Source organism: Pleuronectes platessa, chromosome 9 (genome assembly GCF_947347685.1).
Source record: "Pleuronectes platessa chromosome 9, fPlePla1.1, whole genome shotgun sequence".
NCBI lineage: Eukaryota > Metazoa > Chordata > Actinopteri > Pleuronectiformes > Pleuronectidae > Pleuronectes > Pleuronectes platessa.
The window spans coordinates 14,613,309-14,635,455 of record NC_070634.1 but is presented as its reverse complement, the minus strand read 5'-3'; the positions used below and the strand labels follow the sequence as shown (position 1 = coordinate 14,635,455).

Here is a 22,147-nt window from a genome sequence, read left to right as displayed (position 1 = left end):
ACATGCGTTACGGCTATTTTATGACTGACATCTATAATAATAATAATAATAATAATAATAATAACATTAAGAATGATAATAATACTATATTTACTTCAAGATCTTTCTTAATCACGTCTCATAGGCCTTGCTTTGCAATCAGTCACATGTCTTGAAAATGATAACATCAAAAGTGTTTCACATGGAATGATGATGGTTTTAAAACACAAAACATCAAGAAAGGTTCGTGCTTAGTTTCCTGAACTACAAACTCACACCATACGAGAAATGATAAGATTCTCTTCATCAATGAAACTTCATTTGATAACAGTAAAAAAGTTGTTTAGAATGATTAACATGTCGATGTTAGTCACAGAAGTTGTGTTGTTTATATTGAGTCAACGACCTTCAGGTCCCTCTGTGAGCTCAGGACTTCCTGAGGGACTGCTGAAGGTGCGGCCCCCACTCGACGCCGTGGCTCCGGCCTCTCGGCTCTTCCTGCCCTAGTAGAACAGCGGCGGCCCCAGAGAGAGTCTGGAGGACTTGGCCGGGCCGTGGCGTACGTGCCGGGTCTCGGGGGCCGTTAAGATACAAGAGGGAACATAGTCAGTATCACTGGTTGTCCAACTATAACACATAAAAGTACATATAGATATATTTGTGTGTATATATCATTATATATGCACACACTAAATGGCATATTTGTATTTATATAGGTTGTATATAAACATATAGCCCTGTACCTTGATGGCAGACCTTCTTTTCCAGAGAAGTAGCTTTGCACCATGCCTCCACTAAGCAGGAGCACAGATCCTCCCCAGCCAATGAAGATGGCAGCTCCCAGTTCAAACCTGCAGGGTAAATATTAAGGGTTTGTTTTCATGAACTTACCCATCCCACTCTTTATGAACTACTTTCATATTATGTTATATTTGTTGTAATACTTCAAAAAGTACTCACTTCTGAGCTCTGAAATGTGGATCCAAGTATTCTCTGATGACTTTGTTGGCCAACCACGTCCACGAGTAGGTGATCATCCCTCAGCATCCTGAACACACGTTGTACTTTGGACTCACTTCACACATTGATCCTTCAGACTCTTCTGTGGTTCTTACCTGACACCAGGTGCTTGATCCCCCCGGCGAAGATCACTCTGGCGTTGGCGATCTCTGAGCCTCCGATCTTAGTGCACTTCATCCCAACGAGGGTGAGGACGCCTCCGAAGAAGCCGGCGAAGACGGAGCAGACCGCCAGTGCTCTGCAGGCATGGAGGAACACTGAGGGACGACAGGTGGAGGATTATCTATAACTAATGTTTATCTTATAACAGGATTCTTACGTTACAGTTTGATATTCGCAACATGACCGGTGACCTTGTGATTGAAGCTTCATATAACTGTAATTCCTATTTAAATATATCTAAAATACATCTCTGTGGACTTGTTTGTCCCTAAACCAGAGCTCAGCCCACTGAGACCAGTATTCAGACGAGCGTACCCGGCAGGCCCAGCATGGAGGGGTAGTTTTTGCAGTCGGACACCCCCATGGTGTTGGAGATGCAGTCCTTCCACAGGTTGGAGTAGTAGTTGGAGGTGGTCAGCACGATGCTGCCCAACTCGGAGAAGGTCCGCATGGAGCAAACCAGGATCCAGCCGCACAGACTAGACACGAAGCAGCCGATCTCCAGGTACATCACCACCGTCCTGTACGTCATTGTGAGTCAGTTCAACCTGTGGTGAGAGCTGTGAGTCGTGAGCGAGGCAAAGGGACCTGGACGAGCTCCCTGCTGATATGGAGGCGTCACACCAGCACTTTGGATGTTCAGCTCTTCTTACCTTTTCAGGAGGTTTTGCCAACTCAGCGTCCTTCGTGTTCCCATTGACCCAGGTGAGTAAGTCATTCCATCAGATTTAACCTCCTCCTCCTCCTTCTCCTCTTCCTCCTCCTCCTCCTCCTCCTCTCAGCTCCTTCCTCTTTAGATCCCAGAGTGCAGAGAAGTCATGAAGCTGATTTTCTTCTGTGAGATGAAGGTGAAACATACAGAAATTACAATCAAGCAGGGGCTAAAAATATTTTATTATTAGAATATAATTATTTTCATCGTTTTTCCTGCTGATTATTTTCAAAGATGCAGCGACATTCCAGTTTCCTGTCTGAGGACAACAGTTGATAAGATGCATTGAGCCACATGTTATTTGTTGGTGAAGTTATTCAAAGGATAAAAGTGGACGGATCAGTTTCCTGTAAAGAGAAGCAGCCGACGCTCTGTTGATGAATAAACAAGCAGTCGCATGGAGGAGAGTCGTGGAAAACCATCCTGTGAGGACCAGTTTGAACCAGTTTGAAGATGGACGACAGGACGCCTCCTACAAGTGAAGCCAAAGGGCCTTCATCGCCAACTGGTGGCTGGATGTGATATAGGTCTCTAACCCAGCCTCCTCCATGATAGTTCCCTGAGACTCAGGCTACATCCACATTATGACGTTTTCTCATCGGCTCTGCTTCCGTTTCGCCGGCGTCCTCAGAGCAGAGAATAACAAACAACTTTTGCACATCTGAGACGGAACCTTCACTATCTGAGGTTCCATTGTAGAGAGACGCCTCCGCCTCACTGCTCATTTCACTGATTAACAACTTTATAATGAGACACGTCTGAGCGAAACAGATAAAAGATTTAACACATTTATTATTTTTAAAACACAAGATTTCATTGTTTTTTATTCACACGAAACATCCAGTTGAATTTAAAGCTTCATGAATTGTCCAGTTTGTTTCTCCTCAGATAAAAGAGTTTCTGATGAACGGCGTCGTCTCGCTCCTAGTGCTGCTGGACAGAGACGAGACCGTCCGCCTGCTGCTGCTCCTCGACTCGGACAAAGTCAGAATGCTGGACCTCAACGAGAGGCCGGACTCTGACCCCGCCCCCGCCCCTGCAGACTTAACGTGCGCTCTGATCTTGAGGAGATGGCCGACACGTCTGAGCGCTCGGACCTGGACGACAGCTCAGAGACAGACGACACTTTGGTCTTAGATGTGACCTCTGACACTGATGACAGAGCCGTGGTGGACTGGTTTCTGGGTCAGGTATTGGCTGAATGTTGATCACCCTGGACAGACAGAGATGCATTGGAGATGGTCCAATGTGACAGAATAGACATGAATGGAATAGGATAGAATAGATGCTATCCTATTATTTTCTGTTTTTTTATTCTATTCCATTCTATTCTATTTTGTTCGATTCTATTCTATTCTACTCTATTTTATAATACTCATCTAACAGTTCAACTTATTTGATTCTTTTATACTCTTTTCTATAATACTCAATTCTATTCTGTTAAATCCTAATCTATCTTGGATAGATTACAGCATCTACTACATAGAATAGAATAGAATAGAATATAACAAGATAGAATAAGATAGTTAAGAGCATTTTAGAATATCCTATTCTATCTTGTTCTATTCTATAATACTCTATTCTATCTTGTTCTATTCTATAATGCTCAAAACTATCCTATTCTACCGTGTGCTATTCTATAATACTCTTTTCTATCCGATTCTATCTTATTCTATTCTATAATCCTCTAACCTATCCTATTCTATCTTGTTATATCCTATAATGCTCTAAACTATTCTATTCTAGGCACTTCAAAATAAAAAATATCTAATTCACCAGCTACACATCTTCAGGAGAAGATTATGATGTTGATATCTTTGCAGTGAATGAATTTCCTCATTCAGTATTCAGCAATTCCCTTGTTTCTGAACATCACAAATCTTATTTAAATGTTTCTGTTAAGTTATCTTGACTCGCGCAGTGTAACTTGGCGTAAAAAGTACGAGCGTAGCGTCTGTTTAAGTATTTTATTCTCATGTGCACCGGCTCTATTCATCCGTCTCATGCACAGGTAACAAGGGAACTGACAACATACGTCATACACAGAAACCGTAATACCGCTAATAAAACGGACAATACTGCTACCGTAAAACAATGAGAAGAGCGTTCTCTATAATGATACTTTAACAGTTTCCTTTGTTACCTTCATCTTTGTATCACTTCCCTTCTAAAGCACAACATGGGACCCGTATTCATTTCCTGCCAGTATATGCCTTTAATAATATTCTATATCATCAGAGGCTCCTTTGATTAAATAGATGACATGTTATCTAGTTAAATAGATGACATGTTATCGTCACTCCGTTTGTTGCAGCCATTTCACAACGGCTCTACTACCCCTACACAAGTGACACGAAATGTACTACCACTACACAATGACACAAGGGACCAACTCATCAGCGGGGATGACTCCCTCCAGTGGCACCTCCACTGTCCCCCCCTTCAAATTCCGCCATCGCGGGGAGAAGGTGGACTGGCGGCAGATTAACAAGGTGGACATAAACCTTGTGAAAAGCCAGCTGGACATAGACACTCTCCAGGATCACATCAACGAAGTGATGTTCTGCAGCCTGGATGGGGAGCGGTGCCAGGAGTGCCGGAGCCCTGTGGACCCGGGTCTGCTCAAGCTCCTGCAGCTGGGGCAGCTCTCCATGGAGTGGCTGCTCCACTGCCAGGAAGTCCTCAGCCTCAACCAGCATGCAGCGGAGGAGAGGCTGGAGGCGGCGCGCATGGAGCAGAAGCAGCTGCTGGAGCAGCAGAGCCAGCAGGAGGAGAAGGTGAAGGCTCTGAACGAAGAACTTATGCTGAAGGGGAAGGTCGTGAGCGACCTGCAGTCCAAGCTGCTCCTCTGTAGCCATAAGGTAAGCTGCTTGGAGCGCTACCAGCTCAGCTAACAGAGGAGGCTCAATAACTGATCTACACTGACCTGTTTCCTCAGTAATGGGAGTTGCCTTATACAATGTAATCAATAACGTTTTCTCTGTCTTTCTTTCTTTCTTTCTTTTAGTGTACAATTTGTAAGAAGGGCTTCCTTACGCCACAATTCCTCCAGAGTCACATGCAACGCCGTCATCCTGAGGACCATGAGAGCCGTAAGTCGACCCGACATAAAGAGAGAGAGAGAGATGGACATAAGTAAAGTCAGATACATGTAACGTTCCGTCTTCTACCTCCTCATGTTGAGGTAGAAGACGGAGCCCTTGTTTTTCTGCTTCTAAAAGACTGACTGTTGTAGCTATTATGGTGTTTGTTTTGGATTGATTTGAGCACCATCATGTAAACAACAATCCCTTTTGGGCAGATGAGGGAAATTCCCTCGGTGCCACCACCTGTTGTTGCTACGTTTTCCACTGCATGTAGCGTAATGATGTGATCATGAGTGTAATGAGGTAAAAGACGTCTTCGCTTTCTGGTGCAACAATAATGAAAGTTTTAGCTGTTAAAGTTCTTATTTAAGATGGATTTAAACAGGATCAAGCCATCAACAATCTCTTGTGGCCACTGAGGGGCGACCCACGGGACGCCAGTTTGAAAAAGGGTTCAGAACAGAGTCTTGTCTTTTACCTGTAGATGAGCTTTTAATTATTGCAAGTGATATGACTCTTATTCTTTCCTCCAGAGCTGCAGTCGGATCGTGACATGAAATCCAAGATCGATATTCTCAAGACGGAGATCAGCGGATTGAAGGAGCAGAACGTTCAGCTGCAGCAGAACCTGCAGCTCAAAATGGCTCAGGTAAGAAAAGCAGAACATCAGAGAACCTTGTACGAACAGATTTGTTGTTACGTGGTAGTAACGAGTGATTAAGGAAAACTTCATGCATTTATTGCCTTTCTGTGATTAAAATTTTTCAAGCACAATTCATGTGAACGCTGTCTGCTGTTATTCAAATTAAGTTAATTATTTAGCATGTTAGTTGAAGCTGCTTGACGACTCCTGGCAGAAAATGTACAGAGATAGTTACCAACTGATTTGAAGTGAGGTTGATCAGATTTTGAAAACTGATTTGGGGAAATAGTTCTCTCTGTAATCTTGTTGAAGCTCCCACTCTTATAACAGGCACTTGTGATTACACTGTTTTTTTGTGTAATTCCAGGAGAAGCGACTTGAGAGCGAGCGAGAACAACTCAAGGCTGAGGAGAAGGTTCGCTTTGAGCGAATCCAAGCCGACTCTGCTCAGTCACAGGCACAGCTCCTCCTAAAGCTGGAGCAGCAGCTGAAGAAGCAGGTCAGTGGCGCAGGGAGCTGATATTTTACAACCTAGAAATGAGTGAAGTGATGTGATAACACAAAATGCTTAAAATATTTCTCTCCAGGATGAATTTCGGGAATCCAAGCTGCAACAGACTAAGGACCACCACGAGTCTGAAATGAATAAGGTGAGTTTCTGTCAGAGTTGGTGCATGTGAAATATTAAACAAGCAGTCTAAGAACAGCCCTGTTGTAAAACACATCCTCTTCATGTTCTCCAGCTGCTGGACGAGCTGAGCAGAGTTCGGTCGTCTGTGTCCGGAGAGCAGGAGATTGAACGGAGGCTGCAGGAGATGCAGCTTTCCATTGAGGCTCAGAGGAAGCAGGAGATGGAACAGAGGCTGCAGGAGATGCTGCTTTCCATTGAGGCTCTGAGGAAGCAGGAGATGGAACAGAGGCTGCAGGAGATGCTGCTTTCCATTGAGGCTCTGAGGAAGCAGGTTAATAACAAACACTCTCACTCTCAGTCATCGCTGCCCCATGCAGCGATGACTGACCCGCCCAATTATTAAATCCAGCTCTAATAACAATACATAAAGACATAAAGAATGAATTCTGCTGAGATGTAAACGGCCAAGTCTCTTGCTGTCAGTGCAACTTTTTAGAGAATTTCACCAAACGCTCTCGTTTAATTTCATGAAAATCTCAAAGATTGTTTATCTTTTTCATGCATGATCATGAGGTATAACTTGTGATGATTTGTTTCACTTGCAGATAATAAATATTTTCACGACTACAACCACCAAAGAAGTGGAAGTACCAGGTATGGATCCATCTCACTCATGTCTTCTTCAGAACAGAAACTGCTCATATGATCCTAATGCATTCATCTCATTGTGTTTTCCAGTGGTGGTCAGCGCACCAGCACCAGAGCCAGAACCAACGAGGGTTGTTCTTGGGGAGTAAATCCTAAAACTAAAATGAGAACATTAAAACATGGTCACTCCCAGACAGGCTGAGCATGTGCTTCCCTGCATGATGGATTTAATGCATTTTATCAGCTGTACTGCTAACATATCCCTGACCCCTCTCTGTTATCGCCTGTTTTATATGACTCTCTCCCCCCCCGACTGACCTCACGTGCCCAGCCAATTAGAGGAGCCAGTCTTTGCTCTTAACGTGGAGCCTATACTGGAGCTGTCAGAAGAGGAGAAAGGTAAAACGGTCAATGTTCGGAAGAGGAAGCCCAGCACCAAGAAGGAGAAACGACGAGAGCTCAAGCGGGCCGTCTCAAAGAGACTGGAGGACCTGGGGGTCAAGCCCGTATGTTCTCACTATTAACGCCTCCTCTCTCCACACAGTTTTGTTTTCGTGTCCGTGATTCTGTTTCCTATAGGGACTACACCCTATGAGTAAGAGGATAAAGTCACAATATAGGAGAACAAAATAGTTATTTAATGAGACAGACGGACATAGGCCCGCGTGTAAATGATCTATGAAAAGACATGTAAGCTATGAAGAAACTCTTTCTCTAGACCTTCTTCCCAGAATCAAAGTGGTGTGAAGAACAGGGAGTTCGCTTCCAGGATGGCCAAAGGGCATTCAGAGGAGGACAAAGCTGCAAAGGGGATGCCTGGATACTGGCGTTATCGGGGGCAGCTTGAAAATGAGAACATTAAAACATGTTAATCTATTTTTTCTACATGATCATGAGTTATAACAACTTGAATTATTTGTTCCAATACAGGACCGGGTGGAGAACAGCCAGGCTGTATTTGGCTGGGGCGGATTTTGCTGCTGGCAAATGTGGCCATTAATTTGGCACAGTTGTGCATTTCAATTGTTGGAAAATAATAAATAGTTTTAAAAGACGTGAAAAGCAGTTTGGTCTGATTTCTTTTCAAGAGATGATTGAACAGGTCCAGTTTATAATTGGAGACTTTTCCCACATTTTCTGGGATTGCCCTAAATTACAGAAGTTCTGGGAGGGGGTGAAGGGGGAGGTACTTGACATCTCGATTGACCCACAACAGCTGATTTTGGGAACTACACCTTCAAGGGGGCTAAGGAAAAATGAATTGTATATGATCAGAGTTATGATGCTAATTGCCCACAAAATTATCACAGTAAACTGGCTCAAGCCCCACCCACCTAGCGTGGACCAGTGGGCCCAGAGGCTCCACGCTGTGAATTGCATGGAAAGTTTAACTGCAAGCCTAAGACTCCGGATGGACATCTACTTTGCAAAATGGACACCTGTGATAATGTATCTGTTAAAATGAATATTCTGTTGACACTTTACTAGATAAGCTGGATGGGATGTGAAACTATGTGAACCTATTGGGATAACTCTTTTGCCATTTGTGTTCTCTTTTTATTTTGTCTTCACTTGTAATATTGTATGACATGCTGTGTGAGACTCACTGTCAAGGTACTTGTACTAATAAAAGTTCAAAAAAAAGAAAAGGTCCAGTTTATTCTGCAATTAATTCACCTTGTATACGTGAAACGTGTGGGACGGGGACTTGCAGGAACAATTTCTCTGCACAAGAGAGCTCCCTACGACTGTTCAACATAACAATGACTGAACATAACAGTACACAGAACTGTGTGTGCGTGTCTATAGACCTGGTTGAGAAGGACTACAGGCGACAGCTAGCTGGCCCTGCACTGAGGCAAAGACTATCTCTGAGCTTACAGCAGTTGGAAATCCAAACAGGTCCGAAATAGTAACAAATAGAATCAGAAATAACAGCCTTCTAGTCAATAAGGATGCTTTTGTTTGTCAAACAGTTACCAAGTATGAGTTCAATAAACGATTCTTTCAGCATAGAGAAGTAGGGTTTTCCAAAAAAATTGCCAGAGAAGAAAATTTAACAACCCAACCCAACACTACATAAACCTGCTGCCTAGGCCACAATCTCCTTTTCAATTGTCTCAAGCTCAGCCAACATCTCCTTGCAGCCCCTACTGAGAATATTTAACTCGGAGTAAACCTCGGCCATCCTGCTGCCAGCCTTGCCCTCAGCCGCTCGAACACCGGCGAGATGGCAGAAATTTGTTGTTGGCTTTTCACTTCTCTTGTGTTTCTCTGACTAGGCATTTGATTCTAAAGCCTTTACCCCCGATGTTCCTAGTTTTACTGTTTTCTTGCTAAAGGTGCAGTGGCCTTCAAAAACATTCCCCTCCACTGGTTTTAACCATGCTCTAAACATACTTTTATTCAACCAAGTTTTGTTGAACCTGCACTTCCCCATTAAGTTACAAAGACGTCGACACACTAGTAGAATTTCGGTCTCTTTTAGCTTGATTGCCCTGCGTGTTTTCAATTGCTAGACACTGTGTATAAAGGCTGCCTATCTGCAGCGCGGAGAGCGCGCTGCCATCCTGTGGCGGGAGCGCGAATTGTTGGGGGGGGGAACTGATTACCGTACTGCTTACTCTGCAGCGCGGACATTTCCTCAAAGCACATTTACTGGAGAGCAAGTTATCGAGAAGTTGCTTCCTAATCCAATTCATTTTTAAGACCTAGCTTAATCAAATTTAAGACTTTTTAAGACCCAGCGGGAACCCTGCACACAGTGAACGATGGCAACTAACATAACTAAATAAAGTGACACCAAGCGGGTCAAAATGCGTATGTTATCGTTTCTTAGCGCAGCGGTTCCCCGGTGTTGTTTCCGAACTGCATTGCTAATTCCACGGCTTGAAGCTACACGGAGGCAGCTAGCTTTCCCCCCAGCTTCCAACAACCAAACTAAATTACTGCGACATACGGAGCCTCTAGTGACATCGGTGGAATTTTTTTAATTAACGAATACATTTTTAAATAACAAAAAACTCTCCAAAGCGCAGAGTTTGTGTGATGGAGCTTTGGTATCCTTTCGTCTCCGTCTTGCTGGTAACTTACCACACAATAATTAATTTGAGGCAGCGCATTAATAATTCGTCAAAAAAAATAAAAAATCTAACAATGTCACCAAAGGCCGTACCTGAGGGTCTACGTAGTGAGACTCTGTATCCACACCTTAAAGGCCGGTCTGTAGTGCAAAAAAGGTTTAGGGCCGCTGCTCTAACCAGCCGCATCAGCCGTACAACTCCGCTGGCTTAACACACTTGTCACATTAATCGCAGAATCATGGTTGTGTTTGGGTATTGGTTACTCTTCATTCACACCACTTTGATTCTGAGAAGAAGCAGAAGGAAGAAGGTCTAGAGAAAGAGTTTCTTCATAGCTTATATGTCTTTTCATAGATCATTTACACGCGGGCCTGTGTCCGTATGCAAGTGTCGTCGCCAGGCACTAAACTTGAACTCGCCTCCGGCGATTTGACAAACGTGTTTGTTGATCCAGGATTTGAGAAGGAATAATTAGACACTTATACATGAAGTTCTGGAAATTGAACATTTATTGTAAAATAATGAAATTCTTACAGAGAGTCTCTGGGGTTCTGCCGGACACGTCACCAGGTTCACTGGATCATGTCGAGAAGAAGCCCAGTTCAATCCTAAGTCCACAGTATATATAATCAGACACAGGGTGGGCACAGAGGCGGTTCTTTTTCCCTGAGGGAATTCAGCCATTGGCCAGATGTACATCCTCAAAGTGCAGTTTTTTGCAAGCACATCACTTTCAACTGACCAGGTGTCCCACTACTGTGGCCTTGGCAAACAGGGAGCTTGCTACAGTGGAGAGACCCAGCAGATTAAACATTTCAGGAGGATTTCATATCTTTTTCTCACCACGTTTCATGAAGCACCTCATTGTATTAGTTCTGGCTGATACAATGAATTTCCATCACACACTTTTCTCCGAATTGTATTTTGGGTCAGATTGGCATTCAGATTGATACCTGCTCTTTCAGTGGTCCTGCTCTGGGCCTGACCCTGCGTCTGAGTCAAAAAGATACATTCCAAATATAAGAAACAGTTGTAGCATTATAGATTATATGGATTAAACAGCTAATATTTGTTCACAGGATATAGGTAAAATATAATCACAAAATACAGAGAAACATAGATATCTCAACACAAGTCAACCGGAAGTGAGGAAAAGAGGCTACTCTTTCTCATTAAATAACTATTTTGTTCTCCTATATTCTGACTTCATCCTCACTCATAGGGTGTAGTCCGTAAATGAAACAGAAGCGCGGACACGAAAACAAAACTTTGTGGAGAGAGGAGGCGTTAATAGTGAGAACATACGGGCTTGACTCCCAGGTCCTCCAGTCTCTTTGAGGCGGCCCGCTCGAGCTTTCGTCGCTTCTCCTTCTTGGTGCTGGGCTTCCTCTTCCGAACGTTGACCGTCACGCTCGGACTCTGTTCCGGCTCAGAGACGCTGCTCGAGACTGTAAAAGAAACCTCACTCGGTCAGTCTTGTGTTGACAATCACACATGTTGGGCGTCATACGGTAAATTCTAAAACAAAATAAAATAAAATGAGTACGCAATTTCTGTTTTACCTTTCTCCTCTTCTGACAGCTCCTGTATAGGCTCCAAGTTAACAGCAAAGACTGGCTCCTCTAATTGGCCGGGCACGTGAGGTCAGTGGGGGGGAGGGAGTCAGATAAAACAGGCGTTAACAAAGAGGGGTCATGGATATGTTAGCAGTACAGCTGTTAAACTGCATTAAATCCATCATGCAGGGAAGCACATGCTCAGCCTGTCTGGGAGTGACCATGTTTTAATGTTCTCATTTGGAGTAGGATGTACTCACCAAGACCAACCCTCGTTGGTTCTGGCTCTGGTGCTGGTGCGCTGACCACCACTGGAAAACACAATGAGATGAATGCATTAGGATCATATGAGCAGTTTCTGTTCTGAAGAAGACATGAGTGAGATGGATCCATACCTGGTACTTCCACTTCTTTGGTGGTTGTAGTCGTGAAAATATTTATTATCTGCAAGTGAAACAAATCATCACAAGTTATACCTCATGATCATGCATGAAAAAGATAAACAATCTTTGAGATTTTCATGAAATTAAACGAGAGCGTTTGGTGAAATTCTCTAAAAAGTTGCACTGACAGCAAGAGACTTGGCCGTTTACATCTCAGCAGAATTCATTCTTTATGTCTTTATGTATTGTTATTAGAGCTGGATTTAATAATTGGGCAGATCAAAAAAATTGCACAGGGCAGCGATGACTGAGAGTGAGAGTGTGTGTTATTAACCTGCTTCCTCTGTTCCATCTCCTGCTTCCTCAGAGTCTCAATGGAAAGCTGCATCTCCTGCCTCTGTTCCATCTCCTGCTTCCTCAGAGTCTCAATGGAAAGCTGCATCTCCTGCCTCTGTTCCATCTTCTGCTTCCTCAGAGTCTCAATGGAAAGCTGCATCTCCTGCCTCTTTTCCATCTTCTGCTTCCTCTGAGCCTCAATGGAAAGCTGCATCTCCTGCCTCTGTTCCATCTTCTGCTTCCTCAGAGTCTCAATGGAATGCTGCATCTCCTGCCTCTTTTCCATCTTCTGCTTCCTCTGAGCCTCAATGGAAAGCTGCATCTCCTGCCTCTGTTCCATCTTCTGCTTCCTCTGAGCCTCAATTGAAAGCTGCATCTCCTGCCTCTGTTCCATCTTCTGCTTCCTCTGAGCCTCAATGGAAAGCTGCATCTCCTGCAGCCTCTGTTCCATCTTCTGCTTCCTCTGAGCCTCAATGGAAAGCTGCATCTCCTGCAGCCTCCGTTCAATCTCCTGCTCTCCGGACACAGACGACCGAACTCTGCTCAGCTCGTCCAGCAGCTGGAGAACATGAAGAGGATGTGTTTTACAACAGGGCTGTTCTTAGACTGCTTGTTTAATATTTCACATGCGCCAACTCTGACAGAAACTCACAAATATTTTAAGCATTTTGTGTTATCACATCACTTCACTCATTTCTAGGTTGTAAAATATCAGCTCCCTGCGCCACTGAGCTGCTTCTTCAGCTGCTGCTCCAGCTTTAGGAGGAGCTGTGCCTGTGACTGAGCAGAGTCGGCTTGGATTCGCTCAAAGCGAACCTTCTCCTCAGCCTTGAGTTGTTCTCGCTCGCTCTCAAGTCGCTTCTCCTGGAATTACACAAAAAAACTGTGTAATCACAAGTGCCTGTTATAAGAGTGGGAGCTTCAACAAGATTACAGAGAGAACTATTTCCCCAAATCAGTTTTCAAAATCTGATCAACCTCACTTCAAATCAGTTGGTAACTATCTCTGTACATTTTCTGCCAGGAGTCGTCAAGCAGCTTCAACTAACATGCTAAATAATTAACTTAATTTGAATAACAGCAGACAGCGTTCACATGAATTGTGCTTGAAAAATTTAAATCAGAGAAAGGCAATAAATGCATCAAGTTTTCCTTAATCACTCGTTACTACCACGTAACAACAAGTCTGTTCGTACAAGGTTCTCTGATGTTCTGCTTTTCTTACCTGAGCTGTTTTGAGCTGCAGGTTCTGCTGCAGCTGAACGTTCATCTCCTTCAATCCGCTGATCTCCGTCTTGAGAATATCGATCTTGGATTTCATGTCACGATCCGACTGCAGCTCTGGAGGAAAGAATAAGAGTCATATCACTTGCATTAATTAAAAGCTCATCTACAGGTAAAAGACAAGACTCTGTTCTGAACCCTTTTTCAAACTGGCGTCCCGCGGGTCGCCCCTCAGTGGCCACGAGAGATCGTTGATGGCTTGATCCTGTTTAAATCCATCTTAAATAAGAACTTTAACAGCTAAAACTTTCATTATTGTTGCACCAGAAAGCGAAGACGTCTTTTACCTCATTACACTCAAGATCACATCATTACGCTACATGCAGTGGAAAACGTAGCAACAACAGGTGGTGGCACCAAGGGAATTTCCCTCATCTGCCCACAAGGGATTGTTGTTTACATGATGGTGCTCAAATCAATCCAAAACAAACACCATAATAGCTACAACAGTCAGTCTTTTAGAAGAAGAAAAACAAGAGCTCCGTCTTCTACCTCCTCATGTTGAGGTAGAAGACGCAACGTTACGTGTATCTGACTTTACTTATGTTCCTCTCTCTCTCTCTGTCTTTGTGTCAGGTGGACTTCTCATCTCATGGTCCTCAGGATGACGGCGTTGCACGTGACTCTGAAGGAATTGTGGCGTAAAGAAGCCTTTCTTACAAATGTTACACTAAAAGAAAGAAAGAAAGAAAGAAAGAGAAAACATTATTGATTACATTGTATAAGGCAACTACCATTACTGAGGAAACAGGTCAGTGTACATCAGTTATTGAGCCTCCTCTGTTAGCTGAGCTGTTAGCGCTCCAAGCAGCTTACCTTATGGCTACAGAGGAGCAGCTTGGACTGCAGGTCGCTCACGAAAGAAGCTGACTGCTAAGAACGCAGTTGTAAAGGAGCATGTGGCAGAGAAAGCTGCTCTGAAAAACAGGCTGCAGAAAGCGCTGCTCTAGCTGCAGTAAACGCGCTCTGAAGAGTCGGCTGACTGCTGAAAACACTACTCTGAAGAAGCACATGGACTCTACTGCCTCACATCTGTATCAGGCCAGAAGTGACTGTGTCAACATGATGATGTCTGTTAACACAGCAAGAGCCAGAGAGGAAGAGTTGTAAAAGGAGCTTGAAGATATGAAGACGACAATAAAAGTGAAGCTTAAACATCTACTTGACAACTGATCTTCATCTCCAGAACTACCATACCTGTCCCTCACATCTTTTTAAATGATTTACACAATAATGAATATATAAATAAACAAAAACAATATTTAAAAGGGGAGAGCCAAACGAGGGCTAGGAGATTTTACATGCTCCCAAAAATTCGTAAGGATGCAGAAAGTGGACTGTACCACTTGAAGTCCAATTGTATCTGACTGTGGAAGTGAAACGTACCAAACAGTAGAATTTATCGATTATTGTCTCAATCCATTATCCATAAAACACCCATCACATATTAAAGATACATATCACTTATCAGACATTGTTAAAAACCAACAAATCCCTCCAAATTCATTATTCTTCACAATGGATATAGACAGCTTATATACCAATATTGATACCAAAGCCGGACTATTGGCTGTGAAAAACAAAATTAAGAAATATCCTAACATGAAAAGGCTGGATCCGGCACTATTACAATTATTGGAAATCATCTCACATTGAGTTTAATGGACAATGTTATGTACAAATCAAAGGGACGGCGATGGGTAAAAAATTCGTACCCGCCTGAGCCAAGATTTTCACAGCAGATTGGAGACCTTGCAAAATGCCCCAATAGCCACTCCATTATAATAAATATTTAGATGACATGTGGGGGATTTGGACGCACTCCAAGGAGGAGTTTGATGAATTTGTTAATATAATGAACACATCACTCTTAAGTACTCTTTAAATGACCAGTCTGTGGACTTTCTGGACACCACGGTATTCAAGGTACCGACATTCACACATCGCATAAATTGGACATCAAGGTTTATTTTAAGGACACTGATACACATGCACTGCTCTTAAAAACGAGCTTTCATCCCAGACACACCTACATGGGACTAATAAAGTCACAGCTGGTGAGTTTACGCAGAATATGTACATGCAATTCAATTTCACAGCGGCAGTCAAAAAACGGTTTAATTCTCTACGAAATAGGGGATTTTCAAGATAATTTTTAAGACACTGTTTAAAAAAACTATAAAGAACAAAAAACACAAACAGATAAAGAAATGATTCCTCTTATGTCAACATTCTCTACTAGGAGTGGAGTAATGAACAACAAACTTAAGAACAATTTTCAAACAATGACACAAGATCATGGATTACTGGACAGATTCCAAGTAATTTTGGTTCAAAGGAGGAATACGAACTTCAAAGTCCTGCTAGTTAAGGCATGACTCACACTAATGCATCACAAGAAAAACAATATGTTATTAAAAGTGTTTTGTAAACTTAAATTCGTAAGAGACACACACACCAAGATCAATTTAATAATTTCACAGCATTTCACACCACAGACGTCCAATTGCGTGTACATAATATTCTGTGAAAAATGTGGAAAACAGTTTGTAGGAGAAACAAAAAATCCATAGCCACAAGAATGGTACAACACAGGTATAAAGTGAGACACAACAAATCACAAATACTCCTCTAGTCAAACACTTCATCTTTCATGGAACACAATCACCTGTCCTGGACCGATATAGAACGAAAGAAAAATTGAGAGAAGATGGAAGAACCAATTGGCCTACATGTTCAAATAAATTCAGCAATTTTGTGAATATTTCATGACTTCTAAACAGCATGGGGCATTTAATTAGAATGAAGGTAATATTCAGCACCCAAGAGAGCCAATTCATAGAGTGTACAGTGGGTTTAGAATCCTGGACTTGGACTAGGGCCCTAATCCTAACCATCTTCTACCCGAGCCTAAACCTAAAGCTACTCTATTATTGCCTAAACTTGACTCACACACTCTCTCTTCCTAAACCTAAACTTAGAATCTTTCCCTAACCCTAAACACAATGGACTCTTGCCTAAGCCTAACCTCCAAACTAGACTAAATAAGACTTGCAGTGGCCTATTGCCCTAACCCTTTTAACCCATGCCTAAACCCAAGTCTCCTCTACTATTGCCTAAACCTAACCCACGTCCTCTCTGCTTAAAACCTAACCATGGATCCTGGCCCTAACCCTAACCACTATGGACCTTTGCCTAAACCTAAACCCTTCTAACTTCAGAAAAACAGTGTTAATCTAAGTCCAGATATTCTGTACAACATATTCTCCAAAGTATACTAATCAAAAAGAATAAATAGACACATATATATTGATTTACTCACAAGAACAAGAAAGAAACTCACAAATCACAAAGACTATTGAAAAAAAGACAATTCGTGGATGTTACAAAGTAGTAATAACAACATGATGGATCACAAAAATAATACATGGATGTAGACAACTCAAATACATAGCATGTAATTTGATATTTGAGTTAAAACAATCAGTTTATCGATACGAAATTCGTTTAAAGTCACAAGTCACAATTTTATTTTAAATAGAATATAAATAAATTAATATATCACTTAAGTCCAATAAAATATAATATATTTATAGATACACGGTATCATGAATGATAATATATATAAATACGTTTATTTTTATTCAGTTATAGAATTCAAGGATCACAGTGGATAGACAAGGGGGAGGAGTCTGTCAGCGTATAAATAGAGGTTTCCTTTAAAACGGGTCCCTCCTATGTTTCCATTCTCTCAGTGACTCTGCAGGAAGTGCAGAGGCTCTTCTCACAGGGACGTCCTCACATGCACCAGTTGGAATAAAAAAGAAACACTGTCTGTGTTGAACCCTGACGAGTCTGAAGCTTGTGGAAAACAACAAGGTGAAGAAGAAAGACAAAAAGAAAGTGAAGTCAAGAACCTGGGGGGTCTTTTATTGCTGGTATAAATATTTTCAATACAAAACCACATCTCATTGCTTGATTTCACACAAGCAGGAACAATATACAATCTGAAGTACACATGTTTTTACACAAAGCACATCCACTACCTCACGGAGTGTGGGAGGAGTCAGGATAGATTTAAAGGGGTGAGGCGAACAAACACTAGGCACAAGATATGAAGTGGGACTTAAAACAAGAAAAGTCTTTGAAACGGTTTTATTTACAGTATGATTGTAGAAACATCTTAAGTATTCATGTCTCTATTAGCAGAAGTATAAAATGTGGTTATTCTGGCATCAGCTGTAGACGTCAGAGGAGGCGACTGAGGTCTTTGCATAGCTGCTGGGCGGAGCGTCACCTGCTCAGCTGGACTCAGTCCATACTTGAGCGGCTGGAGATTGGACTGGGATTATTGCTTTTATTGATAGTTTCCTCTGAGTCGCTGAAGTCACCGAGGGAGGACACACTGCTCTTCGAGGAGCTTCCAGTCCCGGACTCACTCTTCTGTTCTTTCTGCAAACATCTGCACCACTTCTTTGGCAAGGACAGGGATTTTTTTATCTAAAAACAAACAGCGGGCATCATATTGACACACGAGGTGAATGCATCATATTTAAGACCTAACCTGATTAAAAACGCTTCATTAAAAAAATGACAATTGAGACTTTTAAAATAACTCGTTATTGAATATAAACACACAACTTCTGTGACTAACATCGATCAGATGAAGTTTGATGGATGAAGAGAATCATATCTTTTCTCGTAGGGTGTGAGTTTGTACTTCAGGAAACTAAGCACAAACCTTTTTTGAAGTTCCTCTTATCCACTTTGCAATGCTGATCCCCGTTTTCCTGCATTTCAACAGAAAGGTTGTGTTTTAAAACCATCATCATCCCATTTTAAACACTTTTGGTGTTATAATTTTCAAGACATGTGACTGATTGTGTACGTACATTGTGATACACTGAAATACTTGCAGGAAAGGTGAAATGCATGATGGGAGAAGTAGTTTGTTTGTAAGTGTTCCTCAAACCTACTAGAATTGATTTATCCAGTGGTTACATTCCTCCTCAGGCAGGACACTGAAGCCCAAATTGCCATGAGAGTGGGATGTATGAGTGATGGTGGTCGAGGAGACTAGAAAATCTCAAAATAACACAGTGTGTTTTGTATTTTTACATGAGTTTGCAGGTCCTCGGAGCAGCACTGCTGTCTGACGTAGATGTCTTGGGTGGGGTGGTGCTCTTGGCCCTCAGCGCTGGCTGGGGAGTCTGGGACTGTCTGCCTGCAGATACAGACACCAGAGTCACTGACAGGCAACAAGCTTTTACAGATTAGACTGAGAGTGTTGGATATACACAGTCAAAACCAATTACACTTTATCTAAATGAAACTAATACTTAATTTCAAATCAGTCATATAAGGCCATGAGTGGAGATAGAAAGTCCAGTGTGGTGAGGTTTAAATTGGTCTGTTAGCAGAATAAGAATTAAAAGAGGATTTCTGATGACGCAGTATGAGGAAATACCTTGAACCGCGTGTCTGGATCGAGCCCGAGTCTCTGGAGGAGCTTCTCTCTTCATTCTCGCGCTCTTCTTCTCGTCCAAGCTGCGGTCGAGCTCCCCCCGACAGCGCCAGTATCCAGGCATCCCTTTTGCAGCTTTGTCCTCCTCTGAATGCACTTTGGCCATCCTGGAAGAGAACTCCCTGTTCTTCACACCACTTTGATTCTGAGAAGAAGCAGAAGGAAGAAGGTCTAGAGAAAGAGTTTCTTCATAGCTTATATGTCTTTTCATAGATCATTTACACGCGGGCCTGTGTCCGTATGCAAGTCAACCGGAAGTGAGGAAAAGAGGCTACTCTTTCTCATTAAATAACTATTTTGTTCTCCTATATTCTGACTTCATCCTCACTCATAGGGTGTAGTCCGTAAATGAAACAGAAGCGCGGACACGAAAACAAAACTTTGTGGAGAGAGGAGGCGTTAATAGTGAGAACATACGGGCTTGACTCCCAGGTCCTCCAGTCTCTTTGAGGCGGCCCGCTCGAGCTTTCGTCGCTTCTCCTTCTTGGTGCTGGGCTTCCTCTTCCGAACGTTGACCGTCACGCTCGGACTCTGTTCCGGCTCAGAGACGCTGCTCGAGACTGTAAAAGAAACCTCACTCGGTCAGTCTTGTGTTGACAATCACACATGTTGGGCGTCATACGGTAAATTCTAAAACAAAATAAAATAAAATGAGTACGCAATTTCTGTTTTACCTTTCTCCTCTTCTGACAGCTCCTGTATAGGCTCCAAGTTAACAGCAAAGACTGGCTCCTCTAATTGGCCGGGCACGTGAGGTCAGTGGGGGGGAGGGAGTCAGATAAAACAGGCGTTAACAAAGAGGGGTCATGGATATGTTAGCAGTACAGCTGTTAAACTGCATTAAATCCATCATGCAGGGAAGCACATGCTCAGCCTGTCTGGGAGTGACCATGTTTTAATGTTCTCATTTGGAGTAGGATGTACTCACCAAGACCAACCCTCGTTGGTTCTGGCTCTGGTGCTGGTGCGCTGACCACCACTGGAAAACACAATGAGATGAATGCATTAGGATCATATGAGCAGTTTCTGTTCTGAAGAAGACATGAGTGAGATGGATCCATACCTGGTACTTCCACTTCTTTGGTGGTTGTAGTCGTGAAAATATTTATTATCTGCAAGTGAAACAAATCATCACAAGTTATACCTCATGATCATGCATGAAAAAGATAAACAATCTTTGAGATTTTCATGAAATTAAACGAGAGCGTTTGGTGAAATTCTCTAAAAAGTTGCACTGACAGCAAGAGACTTGGCCGTTTACATCTCAGCAGAATTCATTCTTTATGTCTTTATGTATTGTTATTAGAGCTGGATTTAATAATTGGGCAGATCAAAAAAATTGCACAGGGCAGCGATGACTGAGAGTGAGAGTGTGTGTTATTAACCTGCTTCCTCTGTTCCATCTCCTGCTTCCTCAGAGTCTCAATGGAAAGCTGCATCTCCTGCCTCTGTTCCATCTCCTGCTTCCTCAGAGTCTCAATGGAAAGCTGCATCTCCTGCCTCTGTTCCATCTTCTGCTTCCTCAGAGTCTCAATGGAAAGCTGCATCTCCTGCCTCTTTTCCATCTTCTGCTTCCTCTGAGCCTCAATGGAAAGCTGCATCTCCTGCCTCTGTTCCATCTTCTGCTTCCTCAGAGTCTCAATGGAATGCTGCATCTCCTGCCTCTTTTCCATCTTCTGCTTCCTCTGAGCCTCAATGGAAAGCTGCATCTCCTGCCTCTGTTCCATCTTCTGCTTCCTCTGAGCCTCAATTGAAAGCTGCATCTCCTGCCTCTGTTCCATCTTCTGCTTCCTCTGAGCCTCAATGGAAAGCTGCATCTCCTGCAGCCTCTGTTCCATCTTCTGCTTCCTCTGAGCCTCAATGGAAAGCTGCATCTCCTGCAGCCTCCGTTCAATCTCCTGCTCTCCGGACACAGACGACCGAACTCTGCTCAGCTCGTCCAGCAGCTGGAGAACATGAAGAGGATGTGTTTTACAACAGGGCTGTTCTTAGACTGCTTGTTTAATATTTCACATGCGCCAACTCTGACAGAAACTCACAAATATTTTAAGCATTTTGTGTTATCACATCACTTCACTCATTTCTAGGTTGTAAAATATCAGCTCCCTGCGCCACTGAGCTGCTTCTTCAGCTGCTGCTCCAGCTTTAGGAGGAGCTGTGCCTGTGACTGAGCAGAGTCGGCTTGGATTCGCTCAAAGCGAACCTTCTCCTCAGCCTTGAGTTGTTCTCGCTCGCTCTCAAGTCGCTTCTCCTGGAATTACACAAAAAAACTGTGTAATCACAAGTGCCTGTTATAAGAGTGGGAGCTTCAACAAGATTACAGAGAGAACTATTTCCCCAAATCAGTTTTCAAAATCTGATCAACCTCACTTCAAATCAGTTGGTAACTATCTCTGTACATTTTCTGCCAGGAGTCGTCAAGCAGCTTCAACTAACATGCTAAATAATTAACTTAATTTGAATAACAGCAGACAGCGTTCACATGAATTGTGCTTGAAAAATTTAAATCAGAGAAAGGCAATAAATGCATCAAGTTTTCCTTAATCACTCGTTACTACCACGTAACAACAAGTCTGTTCGTACAAGGTTCTCTGATGTTCTGCTTTTCTTACCTGAGCTGTTTTGAGCTGCAGGTTCTGCTGCAGCTGAACGTTCATCTCCTTCAATCCGCTGATCTCCGTCTTGAGAATATCGATCTTGGATTTCATGTCACGATCCGACTGCAGCTCTGGAGGAAAGAATAAGAGTCATATCACTTGCATTAATTAAAAGCTCATCTACAGGTAAAAGACAAGACTCTGTTCTGAACCCTTTTTCAAACTGGCGTCCCGCGGGTCGCCCCTCAGTGGCCACGAGAGATCGTTGATGGCTTGATCCTGTTTAAATCCATCTTAAATAAGAACTTTAACAGCTAAAACTTTCATTATTGTTGCACCAGAAAGCGAAGACGTCTTTTACCTCATTACACTCAAGATCACATCATTACGCTACATGCAGTGGAAAACGTAGCAACAACAGGTGGTGGCACCAAGGGAATTTCCCTCATCTGCCCACAAGGGATTGTTGTTTACATGATGGTGCTCAAATCAATCCAAAACAA

At 42.8% G+C, this 22,147-nt stretch overlaps 1 pseudogene; it reads right to left on the bottom strand.

Moving 5' to 3' along the window:
- Positions 1 to 377: 377 nt before the first annotated feature.
- Positions 378 to 1,693, bottom strand: LOC128448169 (claudin-10-like; annotated as a pseudogene).
- Positions 1,694 to 22,147: the final 20,454 nt, after the last annotated feature.